Here is a 21,118-nt window from a genome sequence, read left to right on the forward strand (position 1 = left end):
TTTACTACAATAAATGGGTGTAACGATGGGACCACACGAAGGAATCTTTGGCAAGACCTTCGAAATATTGATTCTGATTTTGGTATCTTCCTTGGATTTTGGGAGGAGACTTTAATGTCATCCTTCATCCTCATGAATCTTCTACTCATGAGCAACTTAGTATGGTCACTTCCCCTGAAATGATTGAATTCAAGGAAATCTCTCATGATCTTCACCTCCTTGACCATCCATTTTTTGGCCCAACTTACTCTTGGAGTAACAAACAAAAAGAAATTTTCCTTGCCCGAAAGCTTGTCAGAGTTCTCATCAACCCTCATTGGTCTGAATTTTTTTCTCACTCCTTTGTGGAATTTCTGGACCCTGGACCCTCTGACCATTGTATGGCTTTGGTGTCTCTTCACAAAGAGGTTCAATCCAATAGACCAAAGCCATTTAAATTTTTTAACTGCTGGACCTTGCACCCAAATTTTCTTAATATTGTCAGCCACTCTTGGTTCATTCAAATCCAAGGAAATCCTATGAAGAAACTTTTTATTAACCTCAAACGCCTTAAAGTCAGTCTCAAAAACCTCAATAATGACTACTACAGTGACATTTCTGCTCGGGTTAGACTAAAGAGAGAAGAAATTGAAAAACAACAAATCCTTACCTTAAGAGGCGTTGAGTCTGTTGACAAGGAGCTTGAACTGCAAAATGACCTGACCTCCTTAAGGAAGCCGAAGCAATGGTGTAACACCCCCAACCCGTATCCGACCCGGATTCGAGTCCGAAGTGTCACATTGACTTTTTAAAAACCTTTACTTGTATAAAATAGTGGTAATTTAAAATTTATTACATATAACTTATTCAAAACCTTTATCAAACTATTCAGAGCTTATACAATATATTATCTTGAATACATGCCAACTAGAAATTTATGTATTAAAATATATATTATTCATCTTTCTTCTGATCTGACCTTTGGTAAGAAGAACTAACCTGTCTTGCTCCACATTGCTCTTTACTCTTCTCACTTTGGTAACCTACGTGTGAAATAATCACACGCTAAGTCGATGACTTAGTGAGGCAATAAACATAAAATAAAAACTATAGCATGTAATCATGTATGAACCATTACTACTATCACTCATACCCTTATTCATGTAACAAATCCTTGTCACACATATGCAATATATATATCATTACATATAAAAACATACACATATTCCTCACTCATCATTTCTATCATTAGCCTTATTTCACTATCCATATTATCATTTATATGTGTTGATCATATCTTGATCTTGAACTTAACCTTGTTAACCAACATATGCTTCGTGTAACCAAACAATACACATATCATATGACTCGTGCAATACACATATCAACATATCACAAAAGCAATTTTTCACATGTAATATATTTATTGTTATATCTTTGTCTAGCCCATGTACATTTCTGAGAACTATAGATATGTGAGTTTATAGAGGTTGTGAACTAATGCTATCACCAGCTCGTAAATGCACCGAAGTGCCACGTAGAATTGCACCGTAGTGCCGTGTAGAAATGCACCGAAGTGCCATATAAGGTTGTCCCTAAGGACCACATATCATTCCTTAAGAATCATATATGTATGCCAAGGATCAAGTATGTATCTCAGAAGACCTCACACATGTTCCAAAGAATACATATGTCCCGAAGGACCGCGTAGACCCTCGACTCTTGGCATGCCAACTGTACCTCTAGCTCTCATGACACATAACATGGGCATTAATCTTTATGTTATCACGCATTCGCATACACAGTCGTTTTTTATTTTTTATAAGATCACACGTAGTCAAGTAGTTCATTTCCATAAATCACACATACACGTAGATCACTTGCACGTAGAACATCTTTATATAATCATATGATTCACTTTCACTTATCACTTATCACATATATTTTTTTCATCATATCACTTGGCTCTTTATTTCATTCTCATATGATCACAAATCATGTAGTTCCTTTCTCATATCACTTTGCATGGTTTTACATAAACATATATCCGCAAATACATGTAAGCCCATATTTTCTTATCTTATAACTTACGTTACATATGCATGTAATCTTTGACGTATTGTTAAATAACTCAAAAACATTGTATTATTACGTACTTTGTTCCATAACCATATATTTACATACCTTATACTTACCTAGTTTACCTTATTTCACACATAGTCACATAATCACGTAATTTACTTACACATAGATCATTTCCATACCTAAATCATATAACACTCAATTCTTCCTCATAAAGTATATTTTTATTCATATAATATCATATTATCCTATAAGTAAATATTATCTTATGGTTTGGTATTATCTCAATTCCCTTCACTAATATATTATTCTCATATTACTCTATAGTCTATCTTATTTAACTCATCACCTTTCTCTAGTCATATAATCTATATTGATTCTTATAATTGATCACGTATACTATTAACATGTATGGTCACCTATCATATAACCTATTTCACACTCCCATGTAATCATATAGACCATTCATATTAATTCTTATACTTATCACAATACATGTATTCACACAAATCATTTAACACATATTGTAATATATATCACATATACCCAAATCAAACATATGCCTATTATCATAAATTAATGCATTCTAATATAGGAAATAGACTCATCGCAAGTCTTATTTCCATTAAACATCATCAACTAACTTGTATGCACTCACCTGAGCCTCACTAAGTTCCAATCCACTTTTATGCTTTCATCTCTTTCGATCGAATCTTGACTTGATAATCGTTCCGGGACTTGTTGTGCTCGATATATATGATCATACATTGATACATATCAGTATCCAATTGATATACTCAATCTATCATTTCGTAGGCTAAAAGAAAGGTATAATTCTATTTCCCTTGAAGTGCATCGATGCATTCCTTATGCATCGATGCATAAATTGCATTCGATGTTTCCATTTTTAAGGGTGCATCGATGCACTTCCTGTGCATCGATGCACACTGAACAATTTCTAGAAATTTACCCTTGCATCGATGCACCTTGAATGTGCATCGATGCACATAGCCCAAAAATCCAATTTTATGCCCGAAAATCCCCTCTTTTACTTAATTACTTCATATATCTGTTACAGGAGGAGGAGAAGAGCGTGGAAATGATGAAGGAATTGAGGGAAGAGGAGGTCAAGGGTTAGGGTTTGATGAGGGAGAATTGGGGATCAAGGGAAGAGAGGGATTTGAAATTGGGGATTTAGGGATTAAAGTAAAAGAAGAGGGAATGAGATATTTACCTTCTGATGTGGAGCAGATTAAACGTTGGAGTCAAGAGGGAGTTGGACCGTCCGAGTTGCAGTCCAGCAAGAGAGGAATGAGCCCAAGTTCGGTGGCCCAGGACCTGAGGAGAGAAGAGAATGAGTTAGTTATAGTTGTTATAGAGTACTGACAGCTGGCACTTTTTAAATTACAATTATAGCCCTGTAACTAAATAAAACAATGGCTGAGAAGAATTGATTTCTCAAGTAATGAATGAAGTATCTCTTTTCTGTAATCTCTCAATTCTAATTTCTTCTTCTTTTATCCTTTCTATTCCTCTAAAACTATAACATATCATTCCATTTTGTATTCTTAACATACTTACTCCTATTCAAACTCATTTATTTCATTATCTCGTCTTGAACCTTAATATCCTCTCATCTTTATTAACTTCAAGAATTATAACAGATTTCAACATGTTTCAAAACTCATTTATCACTTCATATCTCTTAATTTAACCCTTGACAAGTCAAATTTATCTTCCAATTTGAGTAATGAACTCTATTTCAAGATTTTACCCAAGAACCCCAAATCTTTAATCCCTTCTAACTCTCATACTTTGATTTTAAGATAACTTAAGCTTTCCTTAAGCTTAGTTATCATCTAATAATCAAAACCTAACCTTAAAATCAACAATTAATCCATAAACAAAGAAACTCACCTTTGAGCTTGGAGATACGGGAGAAGGAAGAAGAAGAAAGAAAACTCTGGATAATTCTCCTTTTCCACGTGGTTCCTTATCTTATAAAAGAAATATAAAAATCTTACTTGTCAATTGACCATTTTACCCTTTAATTCATTCCATAATTACTAAATAACCTTCATCATATTTCCAATAAATCTTTGAACTATTCAATTATCCTACTTTAATCACCAATTTCTAAAACTTTACAATTTGGTCACTAACCCATGTATTGAGGATGTTACAAATCTCCCATTCTTTAAAGAAAATTCGTCCTCGAATTTTCACTGAACAAATCAATAAGAACATATTCTATTGTTCTCATATTACCTCCTTTCTTAATCTTTATTCCTTATTTCTTCAACTACTTTTTCCTTTATACATTATCTACTGTCACTGATCATAAACAGTAACTAGTAACTTTAATCCCTTTCTGTCTTTTCTCTTTCCATTAAGCATTTTCCTTTGACCATTTCTGCGACTTCATATAATATCAATAATCATGTAGACAGTAACATCAATTTTCATCACTTAACCTCATAAATCCCTCTTTAATTATCTTATAACAATAACCAACTCGTTTTCCAACATCATTTGACCGAGAACAACATTATATCTTCTTTAAATATGATTCAACATACACTTTAAAGAATCTTTTTACATCACCTTGCACACTTTTCTTACTTTATATCAAAATTATCATCTACACTTCCATATAACCCTTATCGTATCTGATCCTTTAACTAAATTCTTTTTCATTTCTTTACTCCAGTAATCATTTATTTACTCCTTATACCCCAAATCATATCTTTCCCTTCATGTTCATACTCTTGTCTTATCACTTATACTCTCTATGTATCAATCTTTATGGCATCCTCATAACTTTGATAACCCATTTACTTATACAAAACTTCATTCTTTATCATTTCTTATACTTGTATTTTCTTTCCTTAAGGTTCCATGCAAATACTTATCTTCTTTTCTACATCATAACTATCTGATCATAATACACAACTACATTCATTTCATATCATAATTGATTAACTCAACTTTACCTTTTCTTCTAATCTTATAACTTTTACTCTGACAATTAATCAATAACATTTTTCCAATCAAGGGCACAACCCTAGTCAACCAATCACATACATCATTTCCAATCGAAATATCTCAAAATTCATTTACTTAACTTGTCAATTTCACCTCATTCTCATACATCCTGAAATTTTCGTTATTCAAACTCAACATTATAACTTCCTTTGTCTTATAAACTGATCATTGATTCTTATCAATCCTCTCTTTACTCAAATATACAAATCATTACTTCCTTTTTCCTTTACTATACAACATTACTATGATCCAAATATGCAACTGTATCCAGATCCATTTCATATTTGGTTATCATATCCTGACAATATCTTATAATCTTATAATTCCAGGATATTTTTATCACATACTCTGGTTAGCCAAATCTAACTCTTTCCATCTTAACTGCAACCCTTATCATAAACATACTCTTTATGCTCAATACTATCACTTGTTTCAAAATCATAAGCTCTGACTTTATACATCTTATACGCTTGTCACTGATGCACTTATCCTTGAGTTCTTCTATAAGTACTCACCACGTCATTCGATCTTTTTAACGTTCTTATGGTGACACGTGTTCACCATATTCTATCTTATCCACATACTAACAAAACTAATCCCTATCGCTTTTCTAATTCAAAACAATAAAGATCTTCTTTCATTATTCTAATATGATTTCAACTTTCTGAAATCAACCTTTAATCTTATAAGACACTTTCTGAGGTTTATGCTCTTCATCCTGCCTGGCCAGGGCAAGTGAATTGCTATCACCATCAGATTTGTCAGCTATCGATTAACTTCGACAATTTCTATAATCAATTTCTACTATATTATACAAATCTTGTTCTATTGGCAAGACAAATACTCCTTACCCTATCAGATCAGAAATTTTCACTCTGTGTTGGCATGTACACATTTTATGAAACTTTAGAGTTTAGTTTATGCCGAGAATCGGCTAAACCGTAGCTCTGATACCATTAAATGTAACACCCTCAACCCGTATCCGACCCGGATTCGAGTCTGAAGTGTCACATTGACTTTTCAAAAACCTTTACTTGTATAAAATAGTGAGTAATTTAAAATTTATTATTACATATAACTTATTCAAAACCTTTATCAAACTATTTATAGCTTATACAATATATTATCTTGAATGCATGCCAACTAGAAATTTATGTATTAAAATATATATTATTCACCTTTCTTCTGATCTGACCTTTGGTAAGAAGAACTGACCTGTCTTGCTCCACATTGCTCTTTACTCTTCTCACTTTGGTAACCTACGTGTGAAACAATCACGCTAAGTCGATGACTTAGTGAGACAATAACATAAAATATAAACTATAGCTTGTAATCATGTATGAACCATTACTACTATCACTCATACCCTTATTCATGTAACAAATCCCTGTCACACATATGCAATATATATATATATATATATATATATATATCATTACATATAAAAACATATACACATATATTCCTCACTCATCATTTCAATCATTAGCTTTATTTCACTATCCATTTATCATTTATAGTGTGATTATCCTCTTGAACTTAACCTTGTTAACAAACATATGCTTCGTGTAACCAAACATACACATATCATCATATGACTCGTGCAATACACATATCAACATATATCACAAAAGCATATTTTTCACATAATATATTTATTGTTATATCTTTGTCTAGCCCATGTACATTTCTGAGAACTATAGATATGTGAGTTTATAGAGGTTGTGCACTAATGTTTTCACCACAGCTCGTATAAATGCACCGAAGTGCCACGTAGAATTGCACCGTAGTGCCGCGTAGAAATGCACCGAAGTGCCATATAAGGTTGTCCCTAAGGACCACATATCATTCCTTAAGAATCATACATATGCCAAGGATCAAGTATGTATCTCAGAAGACCTCACACATGTTCCAAAGAATACATATGTCCCGAAAGACCGCGTAGACCCTCGACTCTTGGCATGCCAACTATACCTCTAGCTCTCATGACACATAACATGGGCATTAATCTTTATGTTATCACGCATTCGCATATACACAGTCTTTTTACTACATTTTTATAAGATCACACATAGTCAAGCAGTTCATTTCCATATAAATCACACATATACGTAGATCACTTGCACGTAGAACATCTTATATAATCATATTCACTTTCACTTATCACATATACTTTTTCTTTCATATATCTCATGGCATATATCACATGGCTCTTTATTTCATTCATATGATCACATAATCATGTATTTCCCTTCTCATATCACTTTGCATGGTTTTACAAAAACATATATCCGCAAATACATGTAAGCCCATATTTTCTTATCTTATAACTTACGTTACATATGCATGTAATCTTATGACGTATTGTTAAATAACTCAAATAACATTGTATTATTACATACTTTGTTCCATAACCATATATTTACATACCTTATACTTACCTAGTTTACCCTATTTCACACATGGTCACATAATCACGTAATTTACTTACACATAGATCATTTCCATACCTAAATCATATAACACTCAATCTTCCTCATAAAGTTATATTTTATATTCATATAATATCATATTATCCTATAAGTAAATACTTATCTTATGGTTTGGTATTATCATTTATACTCAATTCCCTTCACTAATATTATTCTCATATTACTCTATAGTCTAATCTTATTTAACTCATCACCTTTCTCATGTAGTCATATAAATCTATTATATTGATTCTTATAATTGATCACGTATACTAATAACATGTATGGTCACCTATCATATAACCTATTTCACACTCCCATATAATCATATAGACCATTCATATTAATTCCTATACTTATCATAATACATGTATCACACAATCATTAACACATATTGTAATATATATCACATATACCCAAATCAAACATATGCATATGATCATAAATTAATGCATTCTAATATAGGAAATAGACTCGTCGCAAGTCTTATTTCCATTAAACATCATCAACTAGCTTGTATGCACTCACCTGAGCCTCACTAAGTTCCAATCCACTTTTATGCTTTCATCTCTTTCGATCGAATCTTGACTTGATAATCGTTCCGGGACTTGTTCGTGCTCGATATCTATATGATCATACATTGATACATATCAGTATCCAATTGATATACTCCAATCTATCATTTCGTAGACCAAAAGAACGGTATAATTCTATTTTCCTTGAAGTGCATCGATGCATTCCTTATGCATCGATGTATAAATTGCATTCGATGTTTCCATTTTTAAGGGTGCATCGATGCACTTCCTGTGCATCGATGCACACTGAACAATTTCTGGAAATTTACCCTTGATGCATCGGTGCACCTTGAATGTGCATCGATGCACATAGCCCAGAAATCCAATTTATGCCCGAAAATCCCCTCTTTTCAACTTAATTACTTCATATATCATTCCATTTCGTATTCTTAACATACTTACTCCTATTCAAACTCATTTATATTCATTTATCTCGTCTTGAACCTTAATATCCTCTCCTCTTTATTAACTTCAAGAATTATACCAGATTTCCAACATGTTTCAAAACTCATTTTATCACTTCATATCTCTTAATTTAACCCTTGAAAAGTCAAATTTATCTTCCAATTTGAGTAATGAACTCTATTTTAAGATTTCACCCAAGAACCCCAAGTCTTTAATCCCTCCTAACTCCATCATACTTTGATTTTAAGATAACTTAAGTTTTCCTTAAGCTTAGTTATCATCTAATAATCAAAACCTAACCTTAAAATCGACAATTAATCCATAAAACAAAGAAACTCACCTTTGAGCTTGGAGATACGGGAGAAGGAAGAAAAAGAAAGAAAACTCTGGATAATTCTTCTTTTCACGTGGTTCCTTATCTTATAAAAGAAATATAAAAATCTTACTTGTCAATTGACCATTTTACCCTTTAATTCATTCCATAATTACTAAATAACCTTCATCATATTTCCAATAATCATTAAACTATTCAATTATCCTACTTTAATCACCAATTTCTAAAACTTTACAATTTGGTCACTAACCCGGTATTGAGGATGTTACAAATGGTTCTCAAACAAAAAGCAAAAATTCACTGGCTAAAAGAAGGTGACAAATGTACCAGATTTTTCCACTCAGTCCTAAAAGGAAGAAAGACACCATTATAGTGGTTATGGATGATCAAGGAAGTTGGAAACTTTTGATGACATCCTCAGAAGTAGTAAACTTTTTCCAAAAACTTCTAGGCTCTCAAGACCCTAATATTAAAGAATCCCACCAGGCTTCTTAAAGACCTCATTCATCCTATTCCTCTCTTTGAAGATTATGATGGCCTTACTAAGGAAGTTTCTCCAGAAGAGATCAAGGAGGCCATTTTCAGCCAAGGAAATCATAAGGCCCCAGGCCCAGATGAATATTCCTCTCTTTTCTTCAAGAAAACCTGACCAATGGTTGGAAAAAAAGTGATTGAAGCTATTACCTTTTTCTTCAAGGAATCTTATATCTTCCCAGCTTTTAATGCCACTACAATTGCCTTGGTTCCAAAGATATTGAACCCTAGCAAAGTCTCTGATTTTCGCTCTATTTCATGTTGTTCAGTAATTTATAAGGTCATCACAAAGATCATTGTTACTAGGATGACTCAATTCCTGCCAAAGATTATTTCCTCTAATCAATCCGCTTTTGTTAAGGAAGAGTATTATAGACAATACCCTCATTGCCCAAGAAATTGTGAAAGGTTATGGGAGGAAATCAATTTCCCCAAGGTATGCCTTGAAAATTGATCTTCAAAAAGCTTTTGATTCAATTCACTGGAAATTCATTCCTAGCATTCTAAAGGCTCTTCAATTCCCAAATTTTTATAGAATGGATAGTGGCCTACTACTCTGCTGCAACTTACTCCATAGCTTTCAATGGAAGCTTGATTGGGTATTTTAAAGGTACTAAGGGTCTTAGACAAGGGGATCCCATTTCCCCTATCTTTTTGTCATGGTAATGAATTTTATCTAATTTACTCAACAATGATGCTGCAAAAGGGACTTTAATTTCCATCCTAAATGCAAGAAAATTCATCTCACCCACCTTATTTTTGCTGATGATCTCCTAATTTTCTGCAAGGGAAATCTGGAATCTGTCATGGGAGTCATCACTGTTCTTAACTACTTCTATGAAATTTCTGGCCTCAAGCTTAATGTTGCGAAATGTGAAATCTTTACTGCTGGAATTTCAGCTTACTCTCTTGACACTATTATTAATTCTTCTGGTTTTAAGCTTGGAAAACTACCAGTCAGATATCTGGGGATACATCTGGTCACAAGGAAGCTTTCGGTCAAAGACTGTCAGCCTCTCATAGACAATATCAAGGTCAAACTCCATCAATGGTCCAGGAAGAAGCTAAGTTACGCTGGCAGATTGGAGTTGATCAAAAGTTCTATTTAGTGTGGTAAACTTCTGGTGTAGGCAACTTGTCTTGCCACAATCTGTTATTAACAAATCGAACAAATTTATTCTAGATATTTTGGAAAGGTTCCGACATTTCAGCAGTGGGAGCTAGAGTTAGCTGGGGTAAAATTTGCACCCAAAGTCGGAAGGCGGACTTGGTCTTAAGGACATCAAGTCATGGAACAAATCATGCATGCTTCTACTCATAAAGAAATTACTTGCAGGGGAGGGTTCCCTTTAGGTAGCTTGGATCCTCAACTATCTCATCAAGGATCATGATTTCTGGCACATGGAAGAACCGAAGAACTCAAGTTGGATCCTAAGGAAAATCATGAAACTCCGAGCAGCTGCTCGACCTCTTCTTGCATCCGGAGCTATGACTACCAAACTGATTTGGGAAGAGGTTCGACAGAAAAACGGTAAAGTCCCATGGCATAAACGCTTTGGTTTTCATTACACATTCCCAAGTATAGCTTAATCTCTTGGATTATCTTGGATCGCCTTCCTACAAAGGATAGGCTGCTACGGTTTGGAATTGGAACTAATGATATGTGCATCCTCTGTTCCGAAGCAAGGGAATCCAGAAACCATCTCTTTGCTGAATGTAAAACAACTGCTTCAATCTGGAATTCTATTCTTCAGCTCACATGTATTCATAAACCTCTTCTTACCTGGACTAATTTGCTTACTTGGGCATATAACACATGGAAAGGAAAGTCCTTGCTTACTAGTATATTGAAGCTTTCTTGGTGCACTCTCAATTATACAATATGAGAAGAAAATCGAAGACTTTTTCGAAGAACCTACAGATCCGAAGACGAGATTCTGGCCTCAATCAAAAAGACTGTAGGAATACAACTTAGCAATAGGGTTGTCATAGATTGGATATAACTAATCTTTCTCTTTGTAATTCTTGGGGTATAGTATGATTTTTTGTGTTTCTTGACACCCCTTTTTTTATGCTTGTTTGATTGTATTGGATTTGAAGCAGTTACTGCTTTCATGGGTAATAATCTAATTATCCAAAAAAAAAATCAAATTGAAAAACACATTTTTAAGAACAATCATTTTAACCAGTTTATTCCTCTGAAATATATTATATCATCAGTAAAAATAACATTTGATATTAAAAACAATATATATTTATATAATTTTTCTTGAGTTAAAATTCATATTAAATAATAAAATTTGAAACTTCCATCAGGTCATACTAGTAATTTTAATTGGTCCGAACTAATCTGTTGCACACAATAGAAATGATAAACTAGCTTTTCTTTGAAATTGATGAAACAGAATAGTTAAATTAAATATCGTAAAAATTGAAATCTTTAAACAATTGAAGTTGAAATGGAACAAGATTTAAACACATAATAATAATATCACCGAGACTTGATGCAACAGTATATAGCTCCTTTTTTTTTGGTTACCTTCGATTTTGGGGTTAAAGATCCCATTAGTCTCTCAAACCCAGCAAGGCGACATTGCATCACAGCCCTAACTAGAGAAGTTTTTTGATTAAAGACTTGAGTTCAAAAGTTGGAGGAAGTTCTAATCATACTTTTCTTCCACCTAAACAAAACAGAATGGGGATAACACTGCATCTATCCCTACAAAGAATATTTTAATCAGTGGACAAATCAGCAACAGATACATCGAACTCTGGTGTTGAACGACAAGATCTAAAATTTCAATAAATCACCAAGACTGTCTGATAACCATGCTTGCAGCCTCTTCTGCATCATTAATTAGAGAAGAATTTGGAGCGATATCTCTGGCAAAATAATCACAAGCTTTGTTGGGTTATCTTCATGCATAATACATGTAAAGACTGTTCGATGCAGCACATGCAAGAGAGTTTTCAGTTGGATGCCATGCTAGGTGTAGCAATTTTGTTGTGAAATCAAATGCGTTTCCGTTTGCATCAACTCCCGAGTTTCTGCTCCTTTTACTGGAAATGGGGTTGAAGAGAAAGAGATGCATCGTAAATAGGTGATAGATAAACCTCACATTATGAAAGTAAAAAAATATAAAATGCTTTCCCGAATCAGTTATTGTTCAAAAACTAGTTAGAAAAAAATTAGTATTATCCCAATCCACTAATAATGAAGCAAAAGCACAAATCAGGGATTTATGGATTTTTATGCAAAAAAAACTAGATTAAACTGATGGAACACAAATCAAGACATCTCCAAATTTTGAACTCTGTAAGAAGGATGTGAAACATGTACCTCGTCTAACAACACCAGAGAGACTACCAAGGGATCTCAAAGGCCTTGATGACGTCTCACCTTGTCTCCTGAAAATTCAATAACTTAAATGGTGATTTCTGACAATCGACGAGACATTCTTTTGATAAAGGACTTTCCAAACCAAGAAAGGTCAAACAAGTCCCAACAAAACTACGCAAATTATTATATTTACCAATAGCCAAGCGGCCAAAAACATATTCCTTCTTTGCTTCTCATGGATAAATAAGTACCCAAGAACATCAGAACATACCTCATGGGGTTTTTGCTGGCTTCCAGTGTTGTTTGCTTCTGCTACCTTCAGAACAACCAAAGACCCGGAACAGATTGCTGAAATCACAAAAGATGCTACAATATATAATAATGTCCAGATCCTAGCGTAGTGGATGTTTAATTTAAGATGATTAAAACATACTACCATTAATATTTATACAACCCCCCCCCCCAACACACACAATACCTGTACGACCCAGTAGCCACTCGAAGTCCATCACCACTAAGACAACATTCAAATTTGTCAAAGATGGAATCGTTTTCATAGAGATCACAAAGCTGCTCAAGATCCCAAAATAAAAACAAATCCATCATGAGGAAATAAATATAGTGCCCCCATCTAAAGCCAACAGAAGAATCTCACAAGAATATGTTTACCTTAGGTCTAAGATGTTCATGAACATGGAAAGTTGCAACTGGACCAGATCCATATTTATGTCCCACAACTGACAGCCAAATCAAACCTTGTTATGAACAATAGAAGAGATGGGAGGATATATAAATGTAGAGATTCAGCTATTATACAAGCATCATATCCGAAAGGCATGACAAACAGCAATGGCTGCTTGAAAGAGAAGGAATTGATTTCATAGAAACTTATCAACCTTAAGGGTCATGTAGTCACGACTTAGAATATGTCTCCCATCCTTGGCAAACTTAATACGATTGATGCTATGATCTCCGTGAAAAAGGACCTGGTGCCAGGAGCAACTTGTTCCTCAAACCTGTAACATTAAGAAAATACAATAAGTGGTTAAAGCTAATGATGATTCCCCGATCCACCATAATAAATAAACCAATCAAAACTGAAATTGCAAAGGCCACTTACAATTTGCTGTGAGAATCACAGAGTGCAGACTGTCGCATATCAATAAGACGATTTGAACCCTTTGAACTACTGTAGCTAACATATTACAATGCTTAGGAAACTCTGCTGAGGTTATCACCTCTGCAATATGAAGTGAAGCAATGAATTATGCAAACATGACAGATACATATAGTAGAAATTGTTTACAGGAAAACATCATAAAATTGATAGGAAAGACGATTGAAAAACCCCAAAGAGTGAGATGGGCCCTACCACCCGTCAGCCCCACATCAACCCTCTCAAAAAAAAAAAAGGAAGAAGATGGATGGTGAAATGGGGAAGAAAAACTTGCAGATAAATAAAAGAAAGCAAGATGAATAGGGAAACCAGAAAGAATTGATCTTTTACCAATAAACCATATGCAATATAAAAGAATAATAAATCCAAAAGGATCCAAAATTGCCAATCAAAAAGGGAATCCCCACCAGTCAAATCCTCCATGTTTGCAGGTTTGACATCCACATGTTAAAACTTTGGTTGCTAATTTCCAGGTTCCAGAGATTAATTCGTAGATCATCAGCCGAAATAAAAGTTTCACCATCACTACAAATCAAGAAGAAAGGAACAATTAAATTGGAAAAATCGTGAAGAAGCTTAGAAGATCAAGTTGTCAGGTTCAAAAGTCAAGCACCAGCCCTAGACCACAACAACAAAAAAGATTAAACCCCAAGAAAGCTGAAACTCGATGGAAACCAAAAAGAATGTACCCTATATAAGGATCAGAGGGAGACAAAAGACTGTAGCTAGATTAAATAAAATAAGTACACAGACCTATTACTGGAAATGGAATTATATGAGTCATGGGCATGCATAATTCTTGACATCTCGCCATAAGATTCAATACTGGTTACCTAAAGCAGAAGCATTAAATGTTAGATTAGCAATCATTTATACAATATCGTTGATAAATCGAACATGGCCAAACCATTGCAGTTTAACAAAATAAAATATGTTATATTTTATTATCATTCCTAGAAATAAGCATTCTTGGTTGACACTACCACTGGCAACCGCAAAGATGGGAAACCCGTAGTTGGGAATGACAAGTCATTGCCTATGCATCCTCCATTCTCATGTATTGCTTGGAGCTTGTTGATATACTTGAACCAACAATAGAACCATTTACCATGGCTTTCGTGGAGTCCACATTCAGTCACATACTTTTTTTACCTTCTTTCTTGTACCTGTCCAGATTTGAAATGACAGTAGAGAAACAAATATATCACAAGGTTTGATTCGTAGGTTTGCTGCATTGCTGCTTTTGGGATACTGGTGTTATACAGAGTGATTGTCGGGGTACTAATCTGTGTACAACTTCAATAAAAAATGTCTTTACCTACCTTCCAGAACTTTATTGTTTTGTCATTTGTAGACAAAAGAAAAAGAGCACCATTAGCTGACTGGCACCACCTAATTTTGTTAATTTTCTCCTCAATTTCCAAGCTCTTGAGATAGTCAAACTGAGTCAAACCAATAAAGTTAATTATTTCAATGGAATTCAAGTCCAGAATATTTTAGCATGTAAACTAAAATAATCCCTATGTTTATGCAATAATACCTCTGGTTCATGGCTCTGAAACTCTGTTTTATACCGAAATTCAGGATGCCTATTCATTGGATAATCCATCTTTCAAGTTCTTTCCGTTGTCCAACATGCTACATTTTTTGTCAAAGAAATGTATCACGAATGCAATATAACACTGGAGCACGAACCAACATATAGTTTCAGAAATATAAACAGGAAAGCAGTGAGCAGACATACATGTCTAGTGTCAGTCCTTTCAAACAAAACCACCCGACCCCCACGATCTCCAGTAGCAAGGTGATCGCCAGTTCTATCAAATTCATAGCAGATATGATATCAACTGGAAAAGAAGGAAAAAATGAACTGAGCAGATGAAGCATAACATGAAGACAAACAAGTACTGAGAACATTATACCCACTGTTAGAATCATGGAAAGTAATACTTACTCAAAATGTTCCAATTCTTTTCCTCTTAACATGGGGATAGTTAAAGGACAACATCATTGAAAAATAAAAACCCAGCCAAAACAGTTTACATCACAATGTACTTCCCACTGGCTCAAACAACAGTAACTCATAGATCAAGCGACACGCACTGCCAGATCTAAGCCAGATCATTGATTAGTTCACTTAGAATTTTTTTCCATTTTCTATAATACCTCCAATGTGAAAGAAATTACTACAACAATGGAATACTCAGCAAGCATACTTCAATATTGATCGAACAATCGTTAAAACATGATTTAGACGCCATTGCTTCACATCACACTTTGAGAAGCTAGTGATGAAGCTAGACCTAAATCCAAACATTCTACTTTCATCCAACCGAATTATATCAAATTGAACTCCGGTATAACCGACTAAACAATGGAAAAAAAATAGCAATGTGGAAAAGCGATTATATAATAAAAAATTACTAAAATTATAATTAATAAATAACTTGGCATAATTAACCCTAAGAGAAATCGAATTGAATAATCCAAATATTACACCTTCCTGTACTTCCTCTCGGCCATCCGTTCTCCGAATACCTGCGAGAATTTCCAGTCCAGCTGTTGTGGTCCTCCAACCGGAGCCACGGCTGCTTTGGCACCACCGTTGCTCTTGTTTTCCCCCACCAAATAAATAAGGAATAAAATTAAACAGATTCCTGCTCAAGAAATGAAATAAAGAAAACTCAAGCATCAACGTGCCGATCTGACACTTATTCACAAAAAAATCGAAACACTTCGTCGATTCGAAGCAATCTTCGTTCAAAAATGCAAGCTCTCAATCGATCACATAGATAAGAAACAACAGCTTCCGCACTGATAAATTATCCATGTCTTCCTTTTCTCCCTTTTTTACAAATAATGAACATAGATTATATATATGTTTTTAAGGAAAATAAACTTTACAGAAAATGAACAGCGACGAGGTTTCACTCTTTATTGCCATCATCTCGCTAGTCTCTCCATAGATTGAAAACTTTCACAATTTTTTTTCTAGTTCGGGAGAATAAAAAATTGGAGATTAAAAGATAACGACAAAGCAGGAAATGCAACGTAGCTTTTTTGAAGGATTGTTGGATGTATCTCCCCACACTCTCCCTCTTTCTTCTTTATTTCTTTCTTATTTGTTTATTTATAAAATAGTTAACTCATGTTCCGTGGGACCGCTACCTGATGCTAAACGACGTCGACTTTTCTCTCTTTCAATTTTAATGACCTGCCCTTCCCGTCTCTAATATGGGGAATGCAATGTTATTAAATCGGATCGGATCGGTTGGTTCGATCGGTTGAACCGTAAATCGGTGGCCTGTCGGTTGGTTAACTCTCAAAATCGGATTAGCACAGAACCGGTTGAAAATCGGGAAAATCGGGGTGAATCGGTTGAAAACCGTAAAACCGGTTTGAATCGCATGTTCACTTTTTTTTAAAAAAATTAAACCACCAACGATCGTTTGTTCACGAGCCGAGTCAATTCGAGTATTGTTGAGCTCGACTCGAACTCGAAAACTTAAAGTAAGCTCAACTCGACTCAAAACTCACGAGCTAAAAATTATCAACTCGAAATATAATATTAAACTTGAAATCAAAAAGGCTCAAACTCAAAAAAAAATTAGAAGTTCGATTGAAGCCTAAAATTTGAGCTCAATTGAACGAAAGAATATTCGCTTTGTGCTCACCAAAAGGCTCCATGATTTTGAATGTCAAATTACCTATATTATTTATAGAAGTAAGTTGGATGCTCTTCTATGTTTCTTAGCCATGTGTGATTGTTTGTTCTCATATTTTTACTCTTTAAACTTTTGGGATACTCTTCTATGTTTTTTAACCATGTGGGATTGTTTAATTAAACCAAATGACATCATTTGTTATGATTTTTTTAAACCTCAATTTTATTTTTTTATTATAGTTATATAATTATATTTATTATTTAATAGTTTTACCTTAAATATTATGTTGTAGTTGATTTGAATCATTTTGTTTCATTTGATTTTATGGTTTTTTCATTTATACCATGTTACGACTTGTAATATTTTATCTTTTAATATTGTAAACTTAAAAAAAGTGTTACATATATATTAATATTGCTTGATATTATATAAAAATAAAAAAATATTATATATAAAATCCGGTTCAACTGCGGTTGAACCCGATTAAATCAGTAAATCAGTACCTTCACCGGTTCAATGTTCGGTCCGGTTTTGAAACATTGGGGAATGACGTTAAGGCCATGTTTGCGTAGATTACTATGTTCTCTTTGTTCCTCTCCTCTCATTTTTTTAGTTTAAACTACTAAACAGTCACTCAATTTTTAAGGATTTATAATTTTATCACCAAACAAAATTATTATAATTAAATCATTTATTTTTAACAAGCCAGAAATTTAAGCCTAAATTATCTATTTAGTCACCCACCAATTAACTTATTTCTGTTTGGTAACATAATTATTATTTTTCTTAACTTCATATTTAACATTATGATTCATTTCTGTTTTGGTCACTCATCATTAGGTTTAATCGTTGACTTAACAGAACTAGTGACATGAAATTTGTATAGTAACAGTTTCAGTATTAAAAACTTTCATATTCTATCAAATTGATCATGATTCAAAAAAGTACTTAATTTAAAAATTATATCAGTTTAATTTGAAATGATTTATTAATTTATTAATAACTCAATAATATTTTAGTAATATATATATAATTGATTAATAATCTAATAATAATTTAAGGGTTTTTTTTAACTTTTGAAGCTTGGAAGGGTTTTTTTAACTTTTGAAGCTTGGGGACTTATTATTGGATATCCCTTTTTATTTTAATTTCATCTTTGACAATCACCCCGTGTTCTCCATAGCTGCAAACACTGTTTTCACGTCGTAGTTCATCATTATATATAATTGATTAATAATCTAATAATAATTTAAGGGTTTTTTTAACTTTTGAAGCTTGGAAGGGTTTTTTTAACTTTTGAAGCTTGGGGACTTATTATGTGGATATCCCTTTTTATTTTAATTTCATCTTTGACAATCACCCGTGTTCTCCATAGCTGCAAACACTGTTTTCACGTCGTAGTTCATCATTTATTCGTCATTCGACGATTCCCTTGGACTCTCATTGTAGCTTTGCTCACTATTACAATCGCATCATCGTCGCACTCATCCGACGATCCCCCAAACTCCTATGATTGTTTTTCTCACCACTGTATTGTAACATCTCCATTTCACTACAACAAAACAGGTTTTTTCGGGTTTTTTTACTTTTAGCGGCGTTTATAAGCGCCGCTAAAAAACATGCGGCATTAAGACAAACGCCGCGAAAACCGCCGTTAAAAAGCGCCGCTAAAGTTCGCGGCATTTTTAAACAAAAACGCCGCAATAGGTGTTGATATTTAGCGGTGTTTTTCGATAACGTCGCGGTTATGATATTTAGCGGCGTTTTTTCAAAAATGCCGCAATAGGTGTTGATTTTTTGCATTTTTGCGGCGTTTTTTCCACAAAGCCGCAGTAGTTTTGATGTTTTGCAGCGTTTTTTCACAAACGCCGCAGTATGTATTGATTTTTGCGGCATTTTTGCTAAAAACGCTGGTAAAGTTCTGTATATAGCGGCATTTCTAGGATACAAACGCCGCTGAATGTATGGTATATTGCGACGTTTTTTGTTACAAACGCCGCTAAATAACACATAATTAACATTCCTAAAAATTATGCTTGATTACCCCAAAACTGTTTTTTATCATGTTCCATTATCCAACAACAAAACAATATAACATCAAACTCTATATCCATAACAAACACATCAAATCCAATATATAAATAAAAGTTTTCATTAACGTAATATAAGTTCAGTTAAACAAGGTTCATTAGAATGCTCATAACATAAATGAACTACGATGGTGGATTCTGAGGTTTCGTTTTTTGAATCATCAGCATCATATCATTGAGTCGTTTTCAAATTCTTCACATCTTGTTGATATGTTTTCTCTCTGTGCTGCCGCGCCTTTTCTCTTTTGTTGTGTGCTTCTTTCTCTACTTCCGCTGCTGCTCTGGCTGCTTCTGCTGCTGCTCTCTGCTTCCCTTGCTTCTTTCCGCTTTCAAGTTAGCCATTTGTTGATCCATCTCAGCCAACTTTCTTTTAAACGACAAACTTCTTGTGGGAAGATCGAGACTGTGATGACATGTACTGTGATGAACTGGATCCAAAATATTTGGTGGGAGTAATGAATGATCCTTGACAGCGCACCCGACCATATCTTTCAGGACCCAAAACGTCATTAATAGCTTGGTTTTCAATGTCATCATCATTAACAATACCTTGACTCGAAGCAGTAACATGATACTCCATCTTTTTTCCCTCAATTTTTCCTAATAAAGTGAATAATTAATTAAAATAAAAATGTCATTCTACAATATAAATAAAGTCAGGCAAATTTAAAACATCAACCCAAAAAACGTACCATAATTTCTGCAAGCGTCAACAGTCATAGGAGTGTCATCCTTCTCGTATGTGTCATTTCGAAGAGTTGGATTCGACCAACTTTAGAACCGGATGTATTTTCCTACAATGTGCCCGTAAATTTGTTCGCCATTATCGTCGTTTTTCTGTCTGCAAAAACACACACCCTCCATACATAATCCTTCGATTGTGCCCGTAAGTTTATCTCTCCACATTAGTTGTTCGACGTCCGCTAGCCTCAACTTCCAATCATTCATTGAAAATCTATAAAGGGGCGTGCAACGATGTTTAGACACACAACCGACCTCATAGAGGTTCGTTTATCGTCACGTTCTAGGGAGTTGAGAAGGGGTGTGCAACTGACATGAAGAGGCGACTATGATAATTAAACAAACGAGTGACGACGATCGATCGATTTTTAGGGGGAGATTTTGAAATTTTAGGTTGGATCAAATTAATTTTTTTATGAAAATTAGAGAATTTTAATTATTTTGAAGTAAGATTGAGTTGCTATAATGTGTAGATTTTAAGGATTAAAACTATTACTATATCATGTCACGTTACTATTTCCAATTAAAGACAAATAACTAAAATAGAATGAAATATAACGTTAAATATGATTTACAAAAATAATGATTAAGTAACCAAAATAGAAACAAAACAAAAAAATATAATTTATTTTTAATTTAATCATTTTATTAGAAATTTGTTAATGTTGAACAATATTAAT

General features: G+C 33.8%; 1 pseudogene; it reads right to left on the bottom strand.

Annotated features, from left to right (window-relative positions):
- Positions 1–11,868: 11,868 nt before the first annotated feature.
- LOC120218889 lies at positions 11,869–20,277 on the bottom strand (annotated as a pseudogene).
- Positions 20,278–21,118: the final 841 nt, after the last annotated feature.

This window comes from Hibiscus syriacus, unplaced genomic scaffold (assembly GCF_006381635.1).
Source record: "Hibiscus syriacus cultivar Baekdansim isolate YM2019G1 unplaced genomic scaffold, ASM638163v2 tig00110201_pilon, whole genome shotgun sequence".
NCBI classification, from domain to species: domain Eukaryota; kingdom Viridiplantae; phylum Streptophyta; class Magnoliopsida; order Malvales; family Malvaceae; genus Hibiscus; species Hibiscus syriacus.